Below are 16,569 nucleotides of genomic sequence, written 5' to 3'. Positions count from 1 at the left end.
TCTAAAAAGCACATGAAAAGATGCTCAACATCACTAGCTATTAGGAAAACACAAATCAAAACCACAAGATATCATTTCATGCCCATTAGAATGGTTGCTATTAAAAAATGGAAAATGACAATTATTAGAGAGGATGCAGAGAAATAAGAACACTCATTCTCTGCCAGTGGGAATTTAAAATGGTGTAGCCACTGTGGAAAACAGTTTGGTGGTTCCTCAGGAACTATGTTAGAAATGCCATATGATCTGCCAATCCCAGTACTGGGTATACCCAGGAGAACTGAAAGCAGGGAAGCAAACTGACATTGGCACACTGATGCTTATAGTGGCATTATTTACAATTGCCAAAATATAGAAGCAACCCAAGTGTCCATCAACTGATGGAAGGATAACACAATGTGGAATATACATATGATTGATTATTATTCAGCAGTAAGAAGGAATGAAGTCCTTATGCATGAGACAACATGAATCTTGAGGACATTATGTTGAGTGAAATAAGCCAGACACAAAAAGACAAATATAGTATGATTTCACTAATATGAACTAATTATAATAAGCAAATACATGGAATTAAAGTCTAGAATATAGGTTACCAAAGAGAATTGGGGTAGAGAATGTGGAGATGCTTAATTTGTGCAGAATTTTTAATTAGGTTGATTGTAAATATTTGGAAATGGGTAGTGGTGACAGTAGCACATTATCATGAGTGTAATTAACAGCACTGAATTATGTGTGTGAATGTGATTGAAAGGAGAAGTTTTGGATCATGTGTGTTACTTGAAGGAAAGCTAGAGGATAACACATGGAACTGTATAACACAGTGAACCCTGTTGTAGACAATGGCAGTAGTTAATAGTACAAATATAAGAATGTTCATTCATGAACTATAACAAATGTACATCGCTATTACAAGGTATTATAAATAGGTGGTTTATGGGAAAAGATCAAACTATGGACTATAGTTAGTAGTACTATTTTAATATTCTTTCATCAATTGTAACAAAGGTACCATGGGGGGTATATGGGATTGTTGTGTTTTTTACATGGCTTTCATGTAAACCTACAACTACTCTAATTAAAAATAATACTATTATGCTAGGTGAAAAGAAACCAGACACAAAGTACTACATATGGTATGATTTCATTTGCATAAAATGTAAATATAAATAAATCTATATAGAAAGAAATAGATTAGTGGTAATGTAGGACTGGAGAAGGTTAGAGGGATTGAGAGGTGACCATTAAGGGGTGTGGGGCTTTTCTTTTTAGAGTAAATGAAAATGTTCTAAAATTAATTGTGGTGATGAATGCTCACCTCTGCATAATATGTGATTATGCTAAAAGCCATAGATTGTACACTTTGGATGGAGTGTACGGTATGTGAATATATCTCAATAAACTTCCTTAAGAAAAAAAGAGGTAGATACCGGAATTCCCGCTAACAAAGTTTTGATGAATCTCAAAAAAAAAAAAACAAAAAAAACTGGAAGAAGGAAGGAAGGAAGGAAGGAAGGAAGGAAGGAAGGAAGGAAGGAAGGAAGGAAGAAGGAAGGAGAAAGAAAGAAAGAAAGAAAGAAAGAAAGAAAGAAAGAAAGAAAGAAAGAAAGAAAGAAAGAAAGAAAGAAAGAAAGGGAAAGGAAAGGAAAGGAAAGGAAAGGAAAGGAAAGGAAAGGAAAGGAAAGGAAAGGAAAGGAAAGAGAAAAGAGAATAGGCTTAATAGATGGTGACAACATCAGAAGATTGTTCCCTCCGGTGGAGGAACTGACTGCACAGAGGCATGTGAGAGCCTTTTGGGGCTTGGAAATACTCTGTGTCTTGATGCTGGCGGTGGTTACCTGGATGAAAATCCATGTAATAGTACACTTAAGATCTGTGTGCTTGACATAAGTATTTATAACTTAATACAAACTGTTTGAAAAGAAAAATAAAACCCAATTCTACACAATTTCTTCCCCCCAAATAAAAGAGAACACTTCTTAGATAATTTTATGAAGCCCTGATATCAAAACCAGACAAATATAAGCCAAAAAATAAAATGACAGGCAATTATCTCTCATAAACAGAGATGCAAACATTCATAATGAAATATTTGCAAGTAGAATTCTGCAATAAATAAAAATAATCACACAACATGACCAAGTGGGACTTATTCCAGGGGTGCAAGTGTGGTTCAGTATTTGAATATCAATCAAAATAAATAATTCACCATACTAACAAGTGGAGGTCCCCTGTCCAGGACATGGGCAGAGCAGGTGCCACCCTCCTGGGTCAGGGCCCAGGAGAGAGAGCTCCATGGGGCCAGCTCCATCTGGCACAGTAGCTCCTCATAAGAGCCCAGAGAGTAGGTCCCAGGGCTCCTGGTGCTGGCAGCAGTTCAGACTATCTCTGGTCCAACCTTCCCACTGGAACGTGTGCCGTGGCCTAAGCTCCGGTGCTCACCTCATCCCCTTGTTGGATGTCAGAGGCTCCAGGGGGGGCCAGAGAGGACACTGTCCTACTCCCCAATTCCAGAAAGGGAGGAAGATGCTGCCCAGGAGTCTTCTCCCCGAGGGCCCCCCCTGGCCTGACGTCCTCCACTGGCCACAAGAAATGACTCTTCACCAAGCGCTGCCCACACAGCCTGAGGGCAGGAGAGAGCTACCTCCGCACCCACCCACCCTCCAAGGAGCCAGCTTCTGAAGACCAAGAGCCAGGGCACAGTGTGTTTTTCTCCCTGGTAAAACAATTTTGACTTTTTTCTTCTAGTTTGTTACTAAGTGATTATTCAATTATTCAGTGGCTCAAATAAAAATATGACTATAATTCTTAGATAATATTCTATGACTGTAGAATCATATTATGTTTCTACAGTCATAGAATGTAACTCATATCTGTAACTCATACATTATGATTCCATTTTATTTATTTGTAGGAAATGTAGTTACCATATCTTTGCTGTTAATAAATCTAATAAATTTTTTTTAAAAAACAAGAAATTTGTCATTCTTATCACTAAATTTGATTTGTTCCTCTTTTGGTTTTATTGTTATTATTTCAGGGATTATGCAATATCTCAAATGGAGACTTGGTGGGATTATGACTTTATGTTACTGGTTTATAAACATACAGTATAGAAATGTGAATCTTACTACCTACATCACCTTACACCTTAGGTGATTTCAGGATATTGCCAGTATAAAATTTTTGACATTGCAAAAAAAAAAACCAAAAAACTCAAGAGTACCTTTTATTGATCCAGAAACACCAATTTCTGCCTCTGTTATAAAGTACTTTTGAATTTCCTCTCATTTGGTTTCACAGCTGTGGCTAAATGATTACACAAGTGTTCGAATTGAAGCTTGACAGAATTTATAATTCTCAGGATAGAGATTCATAACTGGAGCGCCTTTGGAAGTGCATTCCTGAATTCTTGGATTCCTCTTCCGTTTCTGGACAGGGAAAGGACAGGATTTGGCTGGTGGCCACCACCAGGGCCTCTGTGCAGGAACTGTGGGAAGAGTTTGGGTGAGCCCTCTCGCAACTACAAGACCTGGAAGCACAGTTTTCTTCTGGGTACCAAGAGCTGGATGTACATAGTAAGTCTAAATAAGTAAGTTTTGGGCATTAAAAGAAGTAATTTGGGAATTATTCCATATGGCAAAACATTTCTTCACTATTTCCACGAGTGTGAGGGGGTTGACCGCTCCTTCAGGCCTTCAGCCCTGGAATCCAGCTCTGGGCAAGGACACCCAGGGCAACTATAGCAACTGTAGCAGACAAGACAGGATATGGAGAGCACCTTGACAGGGACAGGCAGCTCCCAAACAGAGTAACAAATGAATTAGTCTTAACAGATTATATATATAGAACATTACATCCCAAATTACAAGGATATACATGCTTCTCTAGTGCTTACGGAACTTCCTCTAGGATAGATCATACGCTGGGGCATAAAACAAGCCTCAACAAATTTAGAAAGATTAAAATTATTCAAAACACATTCTCTGACCACAATGGAATACAACTAGAAGTTAATAACTATCAAAGAACCAGAACACTCACAAATACATGGAGGTTAAACAATACACTCTTAAAGAATCAGCAGGTCAAAGAAGACATTGCAAGAGAAATTGCTAAATATCCAGAGATGAATGAAAATGAGAACACAACATATCAACATTTATGGGATGCTTCAAAGGTAGTATTGAGAGGGAAATTTATAGCTCTAAATGCATACATTAAAAAGGAAGAAAGAGCTAAAATCAAAGAACTAATTGTTCCAGTTTGCTAATGCTGTCATTAAGCAAAATACCAGAAATGGATTGGCTTTTAAAAAACAGGTTTATTTGCTTACAAAGTTAAAGTCTGAAGGCCATAAAGTGTCCAAGGTAAGGCATCAACAATTGGGTACCCTCATTGAAAGATGGCAACTGGCATCCAGAAAACCTCTGTTAGCTGAGAAAGCACATGGCTGTTGTCTGCTTGCTCCCAGGTTGCGTTTCAAAATGGCATTCTCCAAAGTGTTGCTCTTGGGGTGTTTTGTCCTCTCTTAGCTGCAGCTGCTCTTCAAAACCTCACTCTCAGTTGCTCTGAGGTCCTTCTATGAACTCCTTTATACGACTCCAGTGATCCAATTAACACCCACTGAATGGGAGGGATAACACCTCCATGGGAATTATCCAATCAAACATTTCACTCACAGTTGATTGAGTCATATCTCCATGGAAACAGTCAATCAAAGGATTCCAATCTAATCAACACTAATACATCTACCCCCACAAGACTGCATTATAGAATATGGGTTTTTCTGGGGGACATAATATATACAAACCAGCAACTGAAGAAGCTAGAAAATGATCAGCAAACTAATCCTAAAGCAAGTAGAAGAAAAGAAATAACAAGGTTTAAGGCAGAAATAAATGATATGGGAAACAAAAAACACAACAGAGAGAATAAATAAAACCAAAAGTTGTTTCTTTGAGAAGATCAACAAGATCAACAAACCTGCGGGTGTCTGAGCTTGTACCTCAACTTACCAGGCCTGGGCCAGGGGACCTGATATCACCCCCTGGGGAGGGTAGTAGGTACGGGCGTGAGTGCCCTCTGCAGCCCCCCCGAGCCTGGGGAGCGAGGTCAAGGCAGCTCCCTTTTCCTCACCCAAAATGCCACTGGCAGGGGAGGCTTGCCGGAGGAAACCGCCTTTCTCCCAACTGCCCTTTCCCCACTTCCTTATCTTACCCACTCACTCCCTGGTGCCAAGGCCACTCCTGCCACCGCCAGCGCGCATGCACCGTGGCCAGAACAACCCCCGCCCCGCTGCAACGGTTCCGGCGTTCTCTCAGAACCAATCCTAGCCCCTATCCCTTCAATATTGCCATTTAAGGCTGCTTCACCTCCTTTCCAGCCCTGCCCTTCTTACCAGCCTATATAACCTGTAATCACCCCTGAATAACTCTCTTTGGCGCATACTCCTACTGGATAAAGAGTGTCTTGTCCCTATCGCCGCCCTCCTTGCACGCCTCTCGCCGAGGACCCTGGCCACGTCCTCCGCCTCGCCCTCGCCTCCGGGAAAGAGCCCCCGCCGCCGGTACCCCTTGAGCAGCCCCGAGAGCTGAGGGCTCGGCTACCGGCCGCCTCTCCCCCTAGAAGTAGTAACCGCGACCGCAACTGGTGCCCCGTGTGAGGAACGTCTCCACACAACAGTTCAGCAGGTCGATTGCTCGCCCGGACGCCTCTCCAGCTTCCCGTTTCCTCGCCTGCAAGGTAAGGGCCGCCTCTCCTTCGCCGCTTCTGGAGCCGTGGGAGGTTCCCTGCTCCGAAGCCGCTCATCCCTTCCCCCACGCTCTCTTCATCCAGTAGGAACTCCTCCCTTCCCCTACGCTCTCTGCGTCCTTTTGTATGCGCACTTCTATGACCCCCGTTCCTCCTAACACTCTCCCTCTTCCCCTCCATTACTTTGCTGTAGTTCTTTGTATTTTTATTTCCTCATTTGGTGCCGTGTGCCTCTTTGCAACCGCCCCCCCTGACTGCTCTCGTTGCCAAAGGGCACTGCTTTCTGCTCTCGCCGTCTCCTTCGGCCTTGCGGCCACAGCTTATCTCATTCTCTCTGCTCGGTAAACAACTCCTCCTCCTCCTCCCTGCCAGCCGGCCGGCCCGGCTCGGGAGCAATCCCCCCTCCTCCCCCCTCAGCTATGGGCAATCGTATATCTACATGTCAGGCACCTCAAGTTCGTGCTCTAGCGGGTCTCCTAGATACGCATCGCTGCAAAGTGTCTGTCCGGCAGCTGCAGGTGTACTGGGACCTCCTGCTGCCTTTTAACCCATGGCTCACCACTTGCCATCTTTGGGACCCTGTTACTTATGATCATCTTATTGATCGGGTCACCAACGCCATGGAACATGAGAGCAAGCGCTTCCCTCCCGGCTTGCTCCCCACCTTGATAACCATCCGCTCCTGCCTTCAAGGCTCCCTCCCCCCTGATCGAGGCCCCGTTAAATCCAAGCGATGACATCAGCCCTAAGCTGAGCCGGAAACTGCATACGCTTTACCCAGCCCTTCCACAGGGCGGAGCTAGTCCGCCATCTTATGCCTTGGGCCCCACCCTTTCACAGGGCGGGGCTGATCCACCATCTTGTGTCTTAGCCACGCCCACCGCGCCGCCATCTTGCGACGCTTGGGGCCTCCCACTTCCGTCTCCCCCTTCGGCGAGCTCCCCCTCGGAGCCGCTACCGGCAGCTGCCGCCGCTCCTTCCACCCCACCGACTAACAACCCCTGGCTGCCTTCTACACCTCAAGGCAACCCTTGGGGCAACGCTCCCCCTACCCTCACTTCCGCGCCAAGCCCTTTGCAAGCGCGTCCTCCTTTCTCTCGTGCTTTTCGCTGCTTTCCTCTTAACCTTGCCCCCACCCCACAGAAACCGTATGACTGGTATCCCATTGACTCAGATACTATCAAGCAGCTTCGCAGGGCCGTCAAGGAGGACGGGTTAGGTAGCCCATACGCTTCCCAAATACTGCAGGATCTCGGCATGGACTATTGCATCCCCCAAGACTGGGCCTCGCTTGCCCGTTCCATTCTTAACCCTGGTCAGTTTGTTGACTGGCGTGCTCACTTCCAGGCAGAAGCTGCTCAGCAAAGTGAGCAAGACGCAGCCCTCGGAGTCTATCATCCCCCTGAAGCCTATTTGGGCACTGGAGCATTTCTAAATGCGTCTGCTTATATTAATGTCCCTGCCACCTTCTGGACTGTCCTCAGAGGCATCGCCTTACGCGCGTTTGCCAACTGCTCTGCCTGTCGGCCTAATAAATTCACCAAGCTCTTCCAGGAGCCGAGTAAGCCTTTCGCCACCTTTGTCTCCAGAGTCGAAGAAACCTGCGCTCAAAAGGTAAGTGATCCCCAGGCCCAATATTACATGTGCCCATCCTCAAATCCTGGAAAATCGTACTGTAATTCCCCCAACGAGTACTACTGTGCATACTGGGGGTGTAAAACACTAATCACTAATTGGAAGCCTCCTGTTCCTAATCATTACCTTACCCTAAAGTGGGCCCCTACAGGGTGCAAACTCCCTACTGTTAACTGGCTCGGCCAAAAAAGTAAGAGATCCTGCACACATCTTAATCTTACAGTGCAGCTCCCCACTGATCCCTCCTGGTTACTCGGTCAAACTTGAGGCTTCAGAATCTATGAGAAAGGAGCCGACCGAGAATCACTTATTCTTATAAAAAAGGAGGCTGTATACCAACCAGGCCAAAATACTGCATTGAAAACACCCTCTAGCATAGGTTCCAACCAAGTCATTAACCCCCTTTTTCCACAGCCCTCCAGCCACACTTCAAGTACAAGCAGCGCATCCGGAGGCCGCACCTCAGCTGCAAACAACGCATCGCCAACCCCACCACCCCAACCTTTTCTGCCCCCCTCTCATTATTCCTCTCCCCTCCTCAGCCTCATCCAAGCCGCCTTTACCTCAGTAAACTCCTCCAACCCCAATTTTACCTCATCCTGCTGGCTCTGCCTCTCTACCTCTTCCTCTCTATACGAGCCCGTTGCCTCCAACCTCTCCTTTTCAGAAAGCACAGAAAACAGCCCCTTGGAATGCAATTGGAATACCTCTGCCGTCCCCCTGACCTTTCATTCAGTCTCCTATACGGGAAAGTGCGTCCGCCCTCGCTCCAGTAACTCTCCCGACCTCACTGCCTGTGCCAGCTACTCATCTCCCAGCAGCTCTGCCAAATTTCTCATTCCTCATAACTCCTCCCAATGGCTCTGCTCCTCTACAGGACTTACCCCCTGTCTCAGCACGAATGTCATCAATGAATATAAAGAAACTTGCCTCCTAATTGTCCTTATCCCTAGGGTCTTATACCACAGCGAAGAAGACTTCTTCCTCCGTCTAGAAAAAACTGCAGCTCCTGCCCCATTGCAAAAGCGAGAGCCCATCACCGTCCTTACAATTGCCTCCCTCCTAGGTCTTGCCGGCGCTGGCACCGGAATCGCTGCACTAGCCAGTCAAGACTCCGCCCTAACTCACCTCAGGGCGGCTGTTGACGAAGACATTCATCACTTACAAAACGCTATTCACCATCTAAAAAATTCTGTCAATTCCCTCTCTGAAGTAGTGCTCCAAAACCGCCGAGGTCTTGACCTTCTCCTCCTCAAAGAGGGAGGCCTCTGCGCCGCCCTAGGAGAAGAATGCTGTGTTTATGCCAACTCCACAGGTCTCGTCGAGGACAGCCTGAAAAGGGTCCGAGAAGGACTAGAAAAGCGTAAAAGAAATCATGAAGCCACCAGTTATTGGTCCAGTTTTTTCACTCCCATCCTCCCATACATCCTTCCTTTTCTTGGCCCCTTATTAATAATTATTCTAGCTCTCATCTTAGGACCCTGCCTCATCCGCAAAATTGTCCAGCTTGTAAGAAAACAAACGGATGCCATTTTTTCCTCGTTCGTGCAAATCCAGTATCAGCGACTCGCCACCTCTGACGCCCCCCACTCCAAGATGACAACCAACCCTCCGCGACCTCAACGCCACCGGTCAACTCGCCAACCGCGAGGCCCTTCTCAATCACCTGAACATCGTTCTCGCCTCGAGTTCCAGCTTCTCTGAACCCCTGAACTTTAAACCCCTCACCTTCGCCCAGCCCGCTGCAGCGAAGCCATTGTCAAGCGCCCGGGCACCACACCAACACTGAGCTCCAGCCTCGCTGAGCCACCGTCAACCCCTTTTTCCCTTCCCTAACCTCCCCCTTCCCTCACCCGTAGCGGACCTCTCCGGTAAAGCCTCTTCCTCTAATTAGAAAAGAAAGGGGAATTGCGGGTGTCTGAGCTTGTACCTCAACTTACCAGGCCTGGGCCAGGGGACCTGATATCACCCCCTGGGGAGGGTAGTAGGTACGGGCGTGAGTGCCCTCTGCAGCCCCCCCCGAGCCTGGGGAGCGAGGTCAAGGCAGCTCCCTTTTCCTCACCCAAAATGCCACTGGCAGGGGAGGCTTGCCGGAGGAAACCGCCTTTCTCCCAACTGCCCTTTCCCCACTTCCTTATCTTACCCACTCACTCCCTGGTGCCAAGGCCACTCCTGCCACCGCCAGCGCGCATGCACCGTGGCCAGAACAACCCCCGCCCCGCTGCAACGGTTCCGGCGTTCTCTCAGAACCAATCCTAGCCCCTATCCCTTCAATATTGCCATTTAAGGCTGCTTCACCTCCTTTCCAGCCCTGCCCTTCTTACCAGCCTATATAACCTGTAATCACCCCTGAATAACTCTCTTTGGCGCATACTCCTACTGGATAAAGAGTGTCTTGTCCCTATCGCCGCCCTCCTTGCACGCCTCTCGCCGAGGACCCTGGCCACGTCCTCCGCCTCGCCCTCGCCTCCGGGAAAGAGCCCCCGCCACCGGTACCCCTTGAGCAGCCCCGAGAGCTGAGGGCTCGGCTACCGGCCGCCTCTCCCCCTAGAAGTAGTAACCGCGACCGCACAAACCCTTAGCTAGACTGACAAAGTCAAAAGGAGAGAAGGCCCAAATAAACAAACTAGTGAACAAGAGGGGGCATACTACTATGGATCCTGAAGAAATCAAAAATATCATAAGAGGATACTATGAACAGCTCTGTGCCAACAAACCAGATAATTTAGAGGAAATGGATAATTTCCTGGAAACACATGAACAACCCACACTGAATAAAGAAGAAATAGAGGAACTCAACAAACCAATCACAAGTAAAGAGACCAAATCACTTATCAAAAAGCTTCCTACAAGTAAAATCCCAGGGCCAGATGGCTTCACGTGGAAATTCTATCAAGCTTTCCAAAAAGAACTGACACCATTCCCACTTAAACTCTTTCAAAAAATTGAAGAAAATGGAACACTACCTAATTCATTTTATGAAGCCAACTTTGCTTTAATACCAAAACCAGATAAAGTTGCTACAAAAAAGGGAAACTAAGGGCTAATTTCCTTAATGAATATAGATGCATACATTCTCAACAAAATAGTTACAAATCAAATTCAAAGACACATTAAAAAAATTATACACCCTGACCAAGTGGGGTACATCCCAGTTATGCCAGGGTGGTTCAACATAAGAAAATCAATCAACATAATACAACACATTAATAAATCAGAAGGGAAAAATCAAATGATCATCTCCATAGATGCTGAAAAAGCATTTGACAAAATCCAACATCCTTTTATGATAAAAACATTTCAAGAGGGATGGAAGAAGATGGTGGCATAGAGAGGAGTGGAAGCTAATATGTCCCCCTGGAACAACTAATAAACAACCAGGGACAACTAATAAATAATCTGGAATAACTGCAGGGGGACAAACGTGACTGTCCACTCACAATACACCAACCTGAATTGGGAGGAATGCCCGAGATTGCAGCATAAAATCTGTAAGTAAAAATTATGGATACAAGCTGGGTGACCCCTCCCCCCATGGCCTGAACTGCAAAGCCTCACGGTGCTAGAGAGCAGCTCTCTCCAAGCAAGCAAATATAGCTCAGCTGAGCTCCACACGGGGGTTTTAATTAACAAATGTGGACTGCTCGATACAAGCTATGAATCCCCAACAAGCAGACAGAGGCTTTTGGTGATGACTGACCTTGGAGAGCCATAGGGTGGCCATGGACTGGCCCTGAAGGGGGCTTTCTGTACCTTTTTCAGCTCAGTGGAGAAAGCCTCAGCCATTGTCAGTTCCCAGCACTCTGACCCAGACAAGGGTGGAGATAGCACAGGCAGAGAGACTATTCAAATGCTAACGACCTCTCCCTAGGTGGAGTATCTTCCCTAAGAAGAAAGAGGTGGGACCCAGCTCTACTGCCTGCCTTCCATTCAGAACCAGACCCCAGAGCCTGGGGGAAAACAGCCACAGGCCACACCTCCTTACACCAGTCTGGAGTGAGAGGCTGACAGGCGCCACCTGCTGGGCAGAAAAGCACAGTGACCTGAGGCCTCACAGGGTGCATCAGTCTTCTAAGACCCACCCTCAGGGAGACATGATGATAATATTGCCTCCTTCTGAGACCTGAGCCTGTTCTAGTCTGGGAAAACCAGATTGGGGTAAACAAGGAAACCAGATGCTTAGACAACAGAAAACTACAACCTACACTAAGATAAACAAAGTTATAGCCCAGTCAAAGTAATAAACTTACACTTCAACTGAGACACAGGAATTTAAACAACTAATACTAAATCAATTGAAAAAGTTTAGGGAAGATATGGCAAAAGAGGTGAAATGTATAATGAAAACACTGGGCGTACATAGGGTAGAAATCAAAAGTTCATAAAAACAACTAGCAGAATCTATGGAAATGAAAGGCACAACACAAGAGATGAAAGACACAATGGAAACACACAATAGCAGATCTCAAGAGACAGAATAAAACACTCAGAAACTGGAGAACAATGCAGCTGAAAGCCTACACACAAAAAAACAGATAGAGAAAAGAATGGAGAAATGAGCAATGTCTCTGGGAACTTAAGGACAAAATGAAATACAGGAATGTATGTGTCATTGGTGTCCCAGAAGAAGAGAAGGGAAAGGGGGCAGAAGCAATAATAGAGGAAATAATCAATGAAAATTTCCCATCTCTTATGAAAGACATAAAATTACGGATACAATAAGCGCAGCACACCCCAAACAAAATAGATCTGAATAGGCCTACACCAAAACACTTAATTTGACATTATCAAATGTTAAAGATAAAGAGAGAATCCTGAAAGCAGCAAGAGAAAATGATCCATCACATACAAAGGAAGCTTGATAAGACTATGTGCGGATTTCTCAATAGAAACCATGGAGGCAAGAGGAAGTGGGGTGACATATTTAAGATAGGGAAAGAGAAAAATCACCAACCAAGAATCCTACATCTGGCAAAACTGTCCTTCAAATATGAGGGAGAGCTTAAAATATTCTCTGACAAACACACAATGACAGAGTTTGTGAAGAAGATACCTGCTTTACAGGAGACACTAAAGGAAGCACTGCAGACAGAAAGGAAAAGACAGGAGTGAGAAGTCTGGAAAACAATTTTGGGAGATAGTTGCACAACAATGTAAGTAAACTGAACAAAGATGACTGAGTATGGTTGAAAGAGGAAGGTTAGGAGCATGTGGGACACTAGGACAAAAGAAGAGAGAAAAAGGCTGGGACTGGTTAACTCAGTGAAACCTAAGATGGTCAACAACTGTGATAAAAGGTACAAATATGTTTTTACATGAGGTAGAACAAATGAACATCAACCTTGCAAGATGTTAAAAATAGGGTGGGATTGGGGGGAAAATACAATCAATGCAAACTAGAGACTATAATTAACAGAAACATTGTATTAAGCTTCTTTTAATATAACAAAGGCAATATACCAAAGCTAAATGCATTTGGGGCAGGGGGATAGGGGAAGGATATGGGACTCCTAGCATTGGTGATGTTGTCTGACTCTTTATTCTACTTTAGTTTAATGATATCTTTCCTTTAGTTGCTTTCTAGCTGTCATGAATTTTTCTCTCTCTCTTTTTCTTTTGTTTCTCTACCTTCTTTGACTCTTCGTCCTGCTTTGTGGAAGAAATGGAGATGTCCTTATATAGATAGTGGCAATGGTGCTGAATACATAAATATGTGGCTATAAGGGAATCAATGATTGTTTACTTAGGATGGAATGTATGGTGTGTGAACAAAACCATGTCAAAAAAATGGGTTGATGAAGAAAGCTTGAGGGCACTATATTGAGTGAAATAAGACAGACACATAAGGACAAATATTGCAGGGTCTTACTGATACAAACTAATTATAATATGTAAACTCATAGACATGAAATATAAGTTACCAGGATATAGAATGAGGCTAAAGAATGGGGAGCGGTTGCTTATCATGAGCAGAATGTTCAACTAGGGTGAACTTAAACATTTGGAAATGGACAGAGGTGATGGTAGCACATTGTGACAATAATTAACAGTGCTGAATGGTTTGTGAATGTGGTGGAAAGGATAAGCTCAGAGTTATGTATTTCACCAGGAGGAAAGTTGGAGTTAAAAGATGGGAATGTATAGAGCAGTGAATCTTGTGGTGGACAGTATCCATGATTAACTTTACAAATATTAGAAATCCCTCTCATGAACTAGAACAAATGTATGACACTATAACTAGAAGGTAATAATAGAGGGGCATATAGGAAAAAAATATATACTACAATTAGTAATATTTTGGCATTCTTTCATTGACAGTAACAAACGTACTATACCAAGGCTGTGATTCGATGATGGAAGGGGGTGGTTAGGTGTATGGAAGGATTGGAGTTTCCTTTTTTTTCTCTTTATTTCTTTTCTGTAGTAATGAAAATGTTCTAGAGGTTGGGGAAGGAAATCAATTGTGGTGACGGATGCGCAGCTATATGACGGTACCATAGGCAACTGATGGTACACTTTGGATCTTTGAATAGTTGCATGGTATGTGAACAATCTCAATTAAAAAAAATACACAAGCACACACACAATAAAAAAGCACTTCAAAAGGTAGAAATTGAGGGAAACTTCCTCAATATGATAAAGGGCATATATGAAAAACCCACAGCCAGTATAGTACTCAATGGTGAGAAACTGAAAGCCTTCCTTCTAAGACCAGGAATGAGACAAGGATGCCCATTGTCACCAGTATTACTCAACATTGTGCTAGAAGTTCTAGCAAGAGCAATTTGGCAAGAAAAAGAAAGAAATGGCATCCAAATTGGAAAGGAAGAAGCAAAACACTCATTATTTGCAAATGATATAATCTTATACTTGGAAAACCCTGAGAAATCAATGACACACCTGCATGAGCTAATAAACAAATTCAGCAAAGTGGCAGGATATAAGATTAATTGCACATGTCAGTAATGTTTCTATGCAGTAGAGATGACATACCTGAAGAGACTCTCAAGAAAATGGCTCAATTCTCAATAGAAACTAAAAATATTAAGTACCTAGGAATAAACTTAACCAAGGATGTAAAAGACCTCTACACAGAAAATCACATAATTTTTCTAAAAGAAATAAAAAGGGACCTAACGAGGTGGATAGATATTCTGTGTTCATGGATAGGAAGGGTAAACGTAGTTAAGGTGTCAGTTTTACCCAAACTGACCTAAAATTTAATACAATTACCATCAAAATTCCAACAATCTACTTTGCATATTTGGAAACATTAGTCATCAAATTTATTTGGAAGGGAAAGATGACTTGAATTGCCAAAAATATTCTAAAAAAGAAAAACAAAGTGGGAGGACTTACACTACCTGACTTTGAAGCCTACTATAAAGCCACAATAGTCAAAACAGCATGGTATTGATACAAAGATAGACCTGTTGATCAATGGAATCAAATTGGGAATTCAGAAGTAGACCCCCAGATCTATAGTCAACTGATTTTTGATAAGGTCCCCAAATCCACTGAATTTGGACAAAACAGCCTCTTCATCAAATGGGGCTGGGAGAATTGGATAATCATATCCAAAAGAATGAAAGAGGACACCTACCTCTCACCCTATACAAAAATTAATTCAGCATGGATTAAAGATCTCAATATAAGAGACTGTACCGTAAAGCTCCTGGAAGATAATGTAGGGAAACATCTTCAAGACCTCGTATAGGAGGTTGGTTCTCAGACCTTACACCTAATGCACAAGCAACGAAAGAAAAAAATAAGTAAATGGTAACTCCTCAGAATCAAAAGCTTCTGTACCTCAAAGGAATTTGTCAAAAAGGTAAAGAAACAGCCAACTCAATGGGAGAAAATATTTGGAAACCATTTATCTGATAAGAGACTGATATCTTGTATACATAAAGAAAACTTACAACTTGATGGCAATAGTACAAACAGCCCAATTATAAAATGGACAAAAGATATGAAAAAGTCATTTCCCTGAAGAGGAAATACAAATGGCTAAAAAACACATGAAAAAATGTTCATCTTCACTAGCTATTAGGGAGATGGAAATCAAGACTACAGTGAGATATCATCTCACACGAATTAGAACAGCTGTCATTAAACAAACAGGTAACTATAAATGCTGGAGACGACGTGGAGAAATTGGAACTCTCATTCATTGCTTGTGGGACTGTACAATGATTCAGCCACTCTGGAAGACAGTTTGGCAGTTCCTTAGAAAACTAGGTATTGAGTTACCCTATGATTCAGCAATTTCACTTCTTGGTATTTACACAGAAGACCTGAAAGCAGTGATATGAACAGATATTTGCACACCGATGTTCATAGCAGCATTGTTCATGGAAACAACCTAAATGTCCTACATCAGATGAATGGATAAATAAAATGTGGTACATACATACGATGGAATACTATGCAGCAGTGAGCAGGAATGGGGTAGTGACGCATACGACATGGATGAACCCTGAGGACAAAATGTTGAGTGAAATAAGTCAGATACAAAAGGAGAGACTCTGTCTGTTACCACTAATGTGAACTCTTATTGTAGAATATAGGGGACCTAGAGACAGACAGCAGTTAGTGAAGGGGGAATGATAAACTAATAAGAACAGATAAGATATTGAGGGTAATCTTAAAGATATGGGAATGCTCAAGAATGACTATGGTTTGTCAATTTTCTTGTGGTATGGTATGAGCATATTGGAAGCAATGAAGTTATTTCAGTATATTTGTTTTTCCTATTCCTTTATTTTATTTTGTCTGGAAATGTTTTCTACTTTTTTGATAAACTTAATAAAAAACAAAAAAACAAAACAAAACAATAGAGCAGTAGAGAAAGGGCTGAGGAGAGAGACTGCCCATAACTCCAAATGCCAGGGATATTCAAGAAATTTTAAAGCAGTGCTATTTAATACTTCATTTAAGGTTATTTTTTCCCCTACTGTAACCTCTCTCCTGCTTTCATTATGCCATCACTGAAAGTTGTTAAACACAAGACCCTTTTCTTAGGACATGAGATAAAAGACAGTGTCTTCACCTGGAGTAAAGTTGGGAAAGACAATTGTAGCACTGCAGGTAAGATGCAAATGAGGAGTATTTAAGCAAGATGCAAAAAATCTGCAGGGAGTCCCCCTTACCTCCACCCTGCACTACCTGGAAGCCTTC

The sequence above is a fragment of the Choloepus didactylus genome, chromosome 9, assembly GCF_015220235.1.
Source record: "Choloepus didactylus isolate mChoDid1 chromosome 9, mChoDid1.pri, whole genome shotgun sequence".
NCBI lineage: Eukaryota > Metazoa > Chordata > Mammalia > Pilosa > Megalonychidae > Choloepus > Choloepus didactylus.
This window is presented reverse-complemented; position numbering follows the sequence as displayed.